The sequence below is a fragment of the Anolis sagrei genome, chromosome 2 (genome assembly GCF_037176765.1).
Source record: "Anolis sagrei isolate rAnoSag1 chromosome 2, rAnoSag1.mat, whole genome shotgun sequence".
Taxonomy (NCBI): domain Eukaryota; kingdom Metazoa; phylum Chordata; class Lepidosauria; order Squamata; family Dactyloidae; genus Anolis; species Anolis sagrei.
Window position 1 is genome coordinate 171,776,446 of NC_090022.1, and position 10,370 is coordinate 171,786,815.

A 10,370-nucleotide genomic window follows, 5' to 3' on the forward strand; every position below is an offset into this window, starting at 1 on the left:
GTGAGATGGATCCCCAAGAATGCTCTGAGCTTTCTTAAGGCTGCTGGACTTATAAAGTTCTTCCAAAGAGGGGAGAGGGCAACCAATGGTTCAATGTGCAGAAGTGATGCCTCTTTCGAGCACCTTCCTCTCTGTCACTGTGCAATTACCAAACCACACACAGATGCAGTAGGTTAGGACACTCTCTATATTACAATGGCAGAAAGTCACCAGCACTTTTTCATTCAGTTGTTGGTTCTTTAGAAGTCTCCGTTAATATAGTCTCTGCTGGACCTTTTTAACCAATCTTGACTGAGTGGAGAAACCTTTGGAAAGGCTGCAGTAAAGGACTATCCTCCCTGCAATGGTGAAAGTGCATTTTCACACAAGAACTCCCAAGTTCACTGGAGAGGAGAGAGAAACTCTAAAATTAAAACAGCAAAACAGCAGAGGGAAAACAATCAGGGACATCTAATCACCTCTCAACAAAAGATTGCTCCAGGCACTGCCAGGCCTTCAAATGCTAATCAAGGTGATCAGTTGAAACATTCACACCTAGTGTGCTGGTACAGCTGTACCAGAAGCTCCCACTTCATTTGCTTTGTATTAAGTGTTTGTTTGCAGCCCAAGACTTGGGATTTCGCAGAAGGGTGGCTTCCTGTTTGCAGTTCCTTAGTTCCGCCCCCTTTTGGGTTTTCAGAAGAGAAGGGAGCCATTTTTAGTCAGTCACACACAAGGAATCTAGTCTATAGGACGCAGACAGCTCGTCCCGTAGGAAAAGCTTCATTCCTCAGAATCATCCGGGAATCATCCGGGTTTCATGCGGGAATCATCCAGGGAAATAGGAACAGAAGGAAAAGATCCCAAAGGCTCTGGCTGAGAGCTCACAGTCTCTCAGTCTCACAGCACCAGAGGGGAAAAACAGTCCTGAAGTTCCCACAGGGCAGCATTACAGAACCACTGAATTCCAGCTGGAATATCTTCAAGCCTTGGCTGGTAGGTTTACTCGATGTCCAGACGTATTTGGGATCGGTAGTAAGACCCAGATCAGCGAGGCCCAGATAACAGACAGCCTGGGAGAGATTATAAAGGGTTCTTCCTCATGCTGAGAAAGTATAGTTAATCCAAGTCAGTGCCAGTCTCTTAAAGACTAGAATAAGAAAACCTTGAAGTTTGTTTGAAGATTCGTTATTTGTTCCTTAATAAAGACTTTGTTATACCATTAATGACTGTAAAGACCATTACTTCAGGAATTCCCTAAGAATCTCTCTGAGGCACCCCGGCTTCCCACTGGGTTTAAAGTATACGTCCTATAGAATAATTTGTTCAGACCCAGTGTGCGACAGAACACCTAGCTCCAGCAGACAAGAGTACTTTGTCCCACCCTGGTCTTTCCACAGATATATAAACCCATTTTCCTAGTTCCAACAGACCTCACTACCTCTGAGGATGCTTGCCATAGATGCAGGCGAAACGTCAGGAGAGAATGCCTCTAGAACATAGCCATATAGCCCAAAAAAACCTACAACAACCCAGTGATTCCGGCCATGAAAGCCTTTGACAATACAGAGAGAAAAAAGCTCACCTGCAGGATTCAAAGCCTTCCTTCCACTCCTCCAGCTTTCACTCACTTTTGGGGAGGGAACGCACCATGCCGTCTCAGTCTTGGTGTGATTTATTTCCTTTCCAGAAGGAGGAGAAAGTGGTTTTAAAAACAAAGAGTTCAAAAGAGCCAAATGAAAAAAAAAGGGAGGAAAAAGAACGCTATGCAACAGCAACTTGTGCATGGGAGCATGCTTTGGGGCCTTTCTGGGCCTTTTAGGGCATTTGTGGGCATCTGGAAACTGAAATAAATTGCTTTGACTCCTGGAATTTCTGGGGAGAAGTCCAATAATGGTAGTATTGACCTCCATCCCCAAGGTAATTTGTGGCATTTCAGAGCTATTTCCAGGAGGAACTTGGAAGACACAAAATGGCCCTGGAGACACATACGACCAACGCATATGCAGATGATACCACTTTGATGGTTGAAAGTGAGGTAGTGCTGAGGAGCCTTCTACTCAAGGTGAAAGAAGAAAGAAGAAAGTGCAAAAAAAGCAAGATTGTGGCAACTGGACTGATTGAAAACGGGCAAGTAGAAGGAGAAAACATGGAGGCAGTGACAGACTTTGTATTTCTAGGTGCAAAGATTACTGCAGCCAGGAAATCAGAAGATGTTTACTTTTTGAGAGGAGAGCAATGACCAATCTCGATAAAACAGTGAAGAGTAGAGACATCACACTGGCAACAAAGATCGGCATAGTCAAAGCAATGGTATTCCCCATAGTCACCTATGAATATGAGAGCTGGACCATAAGGAAGACTGAGCGAAGGAAGATAGATGCTTGTGAACTGTGGTGATGGAGGAAAGTTCTGAGAGTGCCTTGGACCACGAGAAGATCCAACCAGTCCATACTTAGGAAATAAAGCCCAACTGCTCATTGGATGGAAGGATATTAGAGGCAAAGATGAAGTATTTTGGCCACATCATGAGGAGACAGGAAAGCTTAGAGAAGACAATGATGCTGGGGAAAATGGAAGGAAAAAGGAAGAGGGGCCGACCGAGGGCAAGATGGATGGATGGTATCCTTGAAGTGACTGGCTTGATTCTGAAAGAGCTGGAGGTGATGACGGCTGACAGGGAGCTCTGGCATGGGCTGGTCCATGAAGTCACAAAAAGTTGGAAGTGACTAAATGAATAAACAACAAATACCTCAAGGTTGTTTTGGCCTAAGGTATAACTTTTTTTTAAATTTATCGTGTATATCAACCAGACAATTGTATTACATTTTAAACAATTTTTTAACAAACAGACAAAACAGAGTTTGCAAGTTTGGTGGTTGATTAAATGTCCTTTGACCAGTACCTGGCCACTTGGAGTGCCTCTGGTGTTGCTGCAAGAAGGTCCTCCACTGGGTTTTTCGGGTTGCATGGCCATGTAATGGAAGCATTCTCTCCTGACATTTCGCCTGCATCTGTAGCAAGCATGCTCACAACCTCATACTGTATAATCCAGTTCAAATTATATTTAAGAAGATATATAAAGCTAGTTTTCAAAATCAAGCCATGCTGTTCAGGCAAAGGATCCTCCACGTTGGCTTGCATCAGGTAAAAGCGGGAAAGCCGAGGGAATTTGACAGGAGGGAGGCTGAAGTTGAAGCCATCCGTGTTTTTCAGCTGGATATGACTACCTTGTGCTGGGGGGGGGGGGGGGAGTAACTCCTAAATGTTTAAGGTTCTGACAATCATTCAGCAGAGTGTAAAAAGATATATCATGCTTGCCACAGATGCAGGCGAAACATCAGGAGATAATGCTTCTGGAACATGGCCATACAACCCAAAAAAACTACAATAACTTGTGTGTGTGTGTGTGTTGTTTGTTTGTTTGTTTGTTTTTTGCTGTTATTCCACACATTCCTAATGGCCAGATAAATTCTTGAGAATGGAAAGAACAGGAACTACTCTTTCTGATAAAGAGGGTATCAAGTTGACAAATATTCCAGAGAATTTCCCAGTTTGGCTAATGGTATTTAATGAGTCAGTTCTCTTTCCTTCAAATAGGATTTTTAGGAAATAATGCGTAATTGATTCATCCAACACAAATCAGGTCTGAACACTTCCTCATTGTGGCAACATGGAAAGAAACCACTCGCTGGCAGAGTACACAAGGGCTCTCTTCCTTTAAAAATAACAAATATAAGAAGTTGGCCCTCTGACAAAATTCCTATGAAAATTTAAGTTCAGCCTACAGACACCAGTGTTGACAGATCACTAATGATTCATAACACATTTTTTCTAGTATCCCATGATACCACTTATCTACAAAATAAACAAATACCTTGGGCTGAATCCAATTTTCAGTTCCTAGTTGGAGTGAACCCACTAACTGTCATATAATCCAAATTATCACATCAGGTAGTCCAGATTTTCTGTTTTGAACTGGGTTATATGAGTCTACACTGCCATATAATCTAGTTCGAAGCAGATAATCTGAATTTTACATGGCAAAAGTGACGTGCAAAAATGTGTGTGGCCTTAATCCCGGAAGGAACCAGGCCCTGTATCCCAGGATCTGATCCCAGATCATTTGCTTTCAACTAAATTATATGAACCTACACTTCCAGATTGTGACAGCGTGAGTGGCGCCACCTATGTATAGAACTGTTAGTTGCAAGATTTAAACTGTTGTATCATGCTTATCCCAGGAAATAAAGCCCAACTGCTCACTGGAAGGAAGGATACTAGAGACAAAGTTGAAGTACTTTGGCCACATCATGAGGAGACAGCAAAGCCTAGAGAAGACAATTATGCTGGGGAAAGTGGAAGGCAAAAGGAAGAGGGGCCGACCAAGGGCAAGATGGATGGATGGCATCCTTGACGTGACTGGACTGACCTTGAAGGAGCTGGGGGTGGTGACGGCCGACAGGGAGCTCTGGCATGGGCTGGTCCATGAGGTCACGAAGAGTCGGAGACGACTGAACGAATGAACAACATCATGCTTATCGTGAGAAGACAGCAAAGCCTAGAGAAGACAATTATGCTGGGGAAAGTGGAAGGCAAAAGGAAGAGGGGCCGACCAAGGGCAAGATGGATGGATGGCATTCTTGAAGTGACTGGACTGACCTTGAAGGAGCTGGGGGTGGTGATGGCTGACAGGGAGCTCTGGCGTGGGCTGGTCCATGAGGTCACGAAGAGTCGGAGATGACTGAACGAATGAACAACATCATGCTTATCGTGAGAAGACAGCAAAGTCTAGAGAAGACAATTATGCTGGGGAAAGTGGAAGGCAAAAGGAAGAGGGGCCGACCAAGGGCAAGATGGATGGATGGCATCCTTGAAGTGACTGGACTGACCTTGAAGGAGCTGGGGGTGGTGACGGCTGACAGGGAGCTCTGGCGTGGGCTGGTCCATGAGGTCACGAAGAGTCGGAGACAACTGAACAAATGAACAACAACATCATGCTTAATCCTGGCCTTTTACCCTGCATATGTATAGTTGTATGGATTGGTTACTTATAGCTGTCAGTCAGTACTGTTTGGCTCCACCTCTTCCTGCAGGAGGGGAGTGCTTTCTTTCTTTTCATTCTGCCATCAGAGTTTCTACCATATGGACGTGAGTAAGAGACTTGACTCTAAAAGACCCTGATTTAAATTACCACTTAGCACCAGTTCTGAGGTTTTTACCCTTGAGACTTGTGCTTCATGTTCAGACCAACCTGAATGACGTTGGAAGTCTCAAGCACCTTCAAACCGGTTCTTTTGGCACCAAAGGAAGATCCTGAGTCTTCAAAACATAGGCCATCTGAACTGGGGTTGTGGTTTGCTCCGGCATTCACAGCCATTGAGGAAAGAGGAAACTTGGTGAGGCTTCTCAGCTTCAAACACCTTGGACCCAGGACTAATTGAGACTGTAACATTTATTTTCCTTCGCCCCTCTGAAGTTTCCAGCTCATTGCTTTAAAGAAATAACTCTTTGTGATCAATAAAACTTATTTTGAGTTATTTACAGCGTTTTGGTGAAGTGACTGGACTGACCTTGAAGGAGCTGGGGGTGGTGACGGCCGACAGGGAGCTCTGGCGTGGGCTGGTCCATGAGGTCACGAAGAGTCGGAGACGACTGAACGAATGAACCACAACACAGCGTTTTGGGTTTTTGAGAGTTCCGGTTTCCTATAGGAGGGCAAGAAGCAATCCCTTGGGGGAAAGATGCCACGTCCATCCTCCTTCATTAAGAATAATAGCCTCCAAGCGCGACGGCACACAGATAATCTGGGATAAGACGATAATCTGGTATCACATCCTGGGATATAGAGCAGTACAGATCCAGGCTTCTTCAATGAGAACTTGGTAAATCAACATTCAGATAAATCCCTTTGCTTAGTGGGGGTTGATGTAGCCCACAAGTTGAATGCTGTTGGCTACCTAGGTTACATCTTCACTGGAGAATTAATACAGTTTAACATCACTTGGTACTTTATCACTCTAGAGAATGGATCCACTTTAAATTTGGAGTGCCATGGTTCAATGCTATGGAATCCTGAGTGTTGCGGTTTGGAGAGGAATTAGGACTCTCTTGCACTGAAGGCTGAAGACCTTGTAAAATGACAACTCCTGTGATTACATAGCATTGAAACATGTCAGTTAAAGCAGTGTCAAATTGTAAGAATTCTCCAGTGTAGATGTAACCCTAATGTAAAGCAAACTGTGTCTAATGTGTTCACAGGAGAAGGAAAGCAGGGAAATCTCGATCATATGGTAGTTGATTAAATGTCCTTTGACCAGTATCTGGCCACTTGGAGTGCCTCTGGTGTTGCCGCAAGAAGGTCCTCCATTGTGCATGTGGCAGGGCTCAGGTTGCATTGCAGCAGGTGGTCAGTGGTTTGCTCTTCTCCACACTCGCATGTCGTGGATTCAACTTTGTAGCCCCATTTCTTCAGATTGGCTCCGCATCTCATGGTGCCAGAGCGCAGTCTGTTCAGCGCCTTCCAAGTCACCCACTCCTCTGTGTGCCCAGGAGGGACTCTCTCATCTGATATCACCCACGGATTGAGATGCTGGGTTTGAGCCTGCCACTTTTGGACTCTCGCTTGCTGAGGTGTTCTAGCGAGTGTCTCTGTAGATCTTAGAAAACTATTTCTTGATTTAAGTCATTGACATGCTGGCTGATACCCAAACAAGGGATGAGCTGGAGACAGGTCCGTAGCCAGGATTTTGTTTCGGGGGGAGCTGAGTTTGATTGGGGGGGGGGGGGCTGAGTCTGAGTGAAAGAGGGTCTACCCTAGCAAACCTTTTGTATCGTTACCCCAATACCCCCATGCATATGGGATATATTGAGCATGGTGATCAGATAAACATAACGGTTTAAATAATGTACCAGTAAGACCTCGTGGACCACCATGAGAATTTCGGGGAGGGGGGGCTGAAGCCCCTCAAGCCCCCCCCCCCCCCCCCCCCCCCCCCCCCCGCTACATGCCTGGCTGGAGATGTCTCTGCCTTGGTCCTTTCACTATTGGCTGCTACTTCCCGGTGGATGTCAGGTGGTGCAATACCGGCTAAGCAGTGTAATTTCTCCAGACAACCCGTGATAATGCGGCATGTCTCATTAAGTGCCACATCCACTGTTTTAGTGTGGTGAGATGTGTTTCACACTGGGCATGCATACTCAGCAGCAGAGTAGCATAGCGCAAGGGCAGATGTCTTCACTATGTCTGGTTGTGATCCCCAGGTTGTGCCAGTCAGTTTTCGTATGATATTATTTCTAGTGCCCACTTTTTGCTTGATATTCAGGCAGTGCTTCTTGTAGGTCAGAGCATGGTCCAGAGTGACTCCCAGGTATTTGGGTGTGCTGCAATGCTCCAGTGGGATTCCTTCCCAGGTAATCCTCAGAGCTTGGGATGCTTGTCTGTTCTTAAGGAGAAAGGCATATGTCTGTGTTTTAGATGGATTAGGGATCAGTTGGTTTTCCCTGTAATAGGCAGTAAGAGCACCTAGAGCTTCGGGGAGCTTCTGTTCAACTATCTCAAAGTTCCCTGCTTGAGCGGTAATAGCACGATCATCAGCATAGATGAAATAGCTGCAGAGTTTGCAGAGTTAAAAGCAAATTGCTACTTCCTCTCCTAGTTTGCATGTTTCCCTTATTCCATCTTTCACCATTTTGCCCACACTTGGATGATACTTGGTGACTAAGTATTTGTCTGTGAATGTGAAGGATGAATTGCCCATCTCTCTGGAGATCAGATACGAAGCAGTACATTGTTACCTGCCTTTGGTCTCTGCCAATGTTTTACATCTATGCTTGTGAGTTCAATGAATATTTGGGCTCTCCTAAAACACTTACTGTCTCCAGTGATTACTCATTGAGAAAGAAACTCCCAGTAAGTACTGCCACTTAACCTTGCCCATGCTTGCTCCCAGTTCCCCCTTGAACAGCTCTTATAGGTACAGCAAACCAGGTTTCCGGTTCTCTCGAAACTGTTAAAAGCTAAGCTTGTTGCTACCTTCTTCTTTCCTAACCCATTTTCTTCCTGTGCTTAGAGGAAATTCCCTGCTCTCCTGTAAAGTTTCCCCACCCAAAAGGAAATTCCCTGTGATCTGTGAACACACATGGCCTTGTCATTATGGGAGTGGGGGAAGTGATGTAATTCAGGGAGGCTAGAATGGGGGCTGAAGGTGGTGGGTTTAGCCCTTGTTTGAGATCGCTATGGACACACTGACACATATATTCAAACACACACATCTATCTATAATGCATTCCTTTGATTTTTCTCCAACACAATTGTGCCACTGTGTGGATGGGAGAAGAAACACAGAGAGAATGTGATATTCTTAAGCCTGGGCTCACATTACTGTTATAACTTCAAGAAAAATGGAGCAATGTAGGAGATTTTATAATTGCTCCTTTTTACTTCTTACCTCTTTTCTTTGTTGTTGTTCATTCGTTCAGTCGTCTCCGACTCTTCGTGACCTCATGGACCAGCCCACGCCAGAGCTCCCTGTTGGCCGTCACCACCCCCATCTCCTTCAAGGTCAGTCCAGTCACTTCAAGGATGCCATCCATCCATCTTGCCCTTGGTCGGCCCCTCTTCCTTTTTCCTTCCACTTTCCCCAGCATCATTGTCTTCTCTAGGCTTTCCTGTCTCCTCATGGTGTGGCCAAAGTACTTCAACTTTGTCTCTAGTATCTTTCCCTCCAGTGAGCAGCCGGGCTTTATTTCCTGGAGGATGGACTGGTTGGATCTTCTCGCAGTCCAAGGCACTCTCAGCACTTTCCTCCAACACCACAGTTCAAAAGCATCGATCTTCCTTCGCTCAGCCTTCCCTAAGGTCCAGCTCTCACATCCGTAGGTTACTACAGGGAATACCATGGCTTTGACTAGGCGGATCTTTGTTGCCAGTCTGATGTCTCTACTCTTTACTATTTTATCAAGACTGGACATTGCTCTCCTCCCGAGAAGTAAGCGTCTTCTGATTTCCTGGCCACAGTCTGCATCTGCAGCAATCTTTGCACCTAGAAATACAAAGTCTGTCACGGCCTCCACATTTTCTCCCTCTATTAGGATATCTGGCTAACCCTTGCAGGATGCCACACTGGACAATTATAACACATGAATACCACTTTCACTGTCATGGCTGGTTATTATTTATTAATTATTTATTTATTTAATACATTTACATTCCATCCTTCTCATCCCGAAGGGGACTCAGGGCAGAGGACAGCATATATACATTACAGATGAACTTCGTCACCAGTCTAATAGCGGCGGATCAGCGCTACTGGTACTTCTCGACCTTACCGCAGTGTTTGATACCGTTGACTACGATCTAATGATTCACCGTCTTGCCATGTCCGAAGTTCGCGGTCAGGCCCTCAATTGGTTCAACTCATTTCTCCGAAACCAGAGCCAATGCGTGGAGTATATGGATCAAGTCTCTGAAAGATCTCCCCTCCTATGTGGGGTACCCCAAGGTGCAATTCTCTCCCCTCTTCTCTTCAACATCTATGTTAGACCTCTTGCTAGTTTGGCTTGGAGTTTCGGCCTGGACTGCTACTAATATGTGGACGATACTAACTCCTTCTGAGCCTGGAGCCTGGAACAACGTCAATTCCAGACAATTTCACCCAATGTCTGGAGGTTCTGTCGAACTGACTACGTGCTAGCAGACTGAAGGTGAACCCGGCGAAGACAGATTCTCTGGCATGGCCGCCCGGCAGGTCTGACTCATCTGTTACCCACCTTCGATGGTGCTGCCCTATCTCCATCGACCACTGTTAAGAGCTTAGGTGTCGTCCTGGATTCACAGCTGACAATGGAAGCTCAGGTCGCTGCTGCCAGCAAACAGGCCTTTTTCCATCTACGACAAGTGAGGCAATTAGCACCCTACCTATCTGACGAGGCTCTGGCAACTGTCATCCATGCCACGGTCACGTCTAGGCTGGACTATTGCAACGCCCTGTATGTTGGCCTTCCTATGTCTATGACCCAAGAGCCTTGCCCATTTGGACACATTAAATTACTTTAAATCAATCATCTGGACATTTGCTTCATTGTTCTTCCCAAGGACTGCTTCCTCCGCTCCCACTGGCCGGGAGCTCAAAGCGGCGCTGGCTTTCTGATTGGCCGAGGCGCGGCTAAGCTGGCAGCGCCTCTTCTCCAGCTGATGACAACAGCCAATCAGGGAGATGCCGGCTGAGGGGCAGGGGGCAGGAAATTTGAACTTTGACAGCTCTGTTTTTCTATAAAAGTGTACCAAAATGTATTGCATGTATGTCTCTCCTGATGAACTATCGTGATTTGACATCCATTCCAGCTGAACGAAATAAATACAACTCGGTGGCTTTTCTTCAACTTTGGTG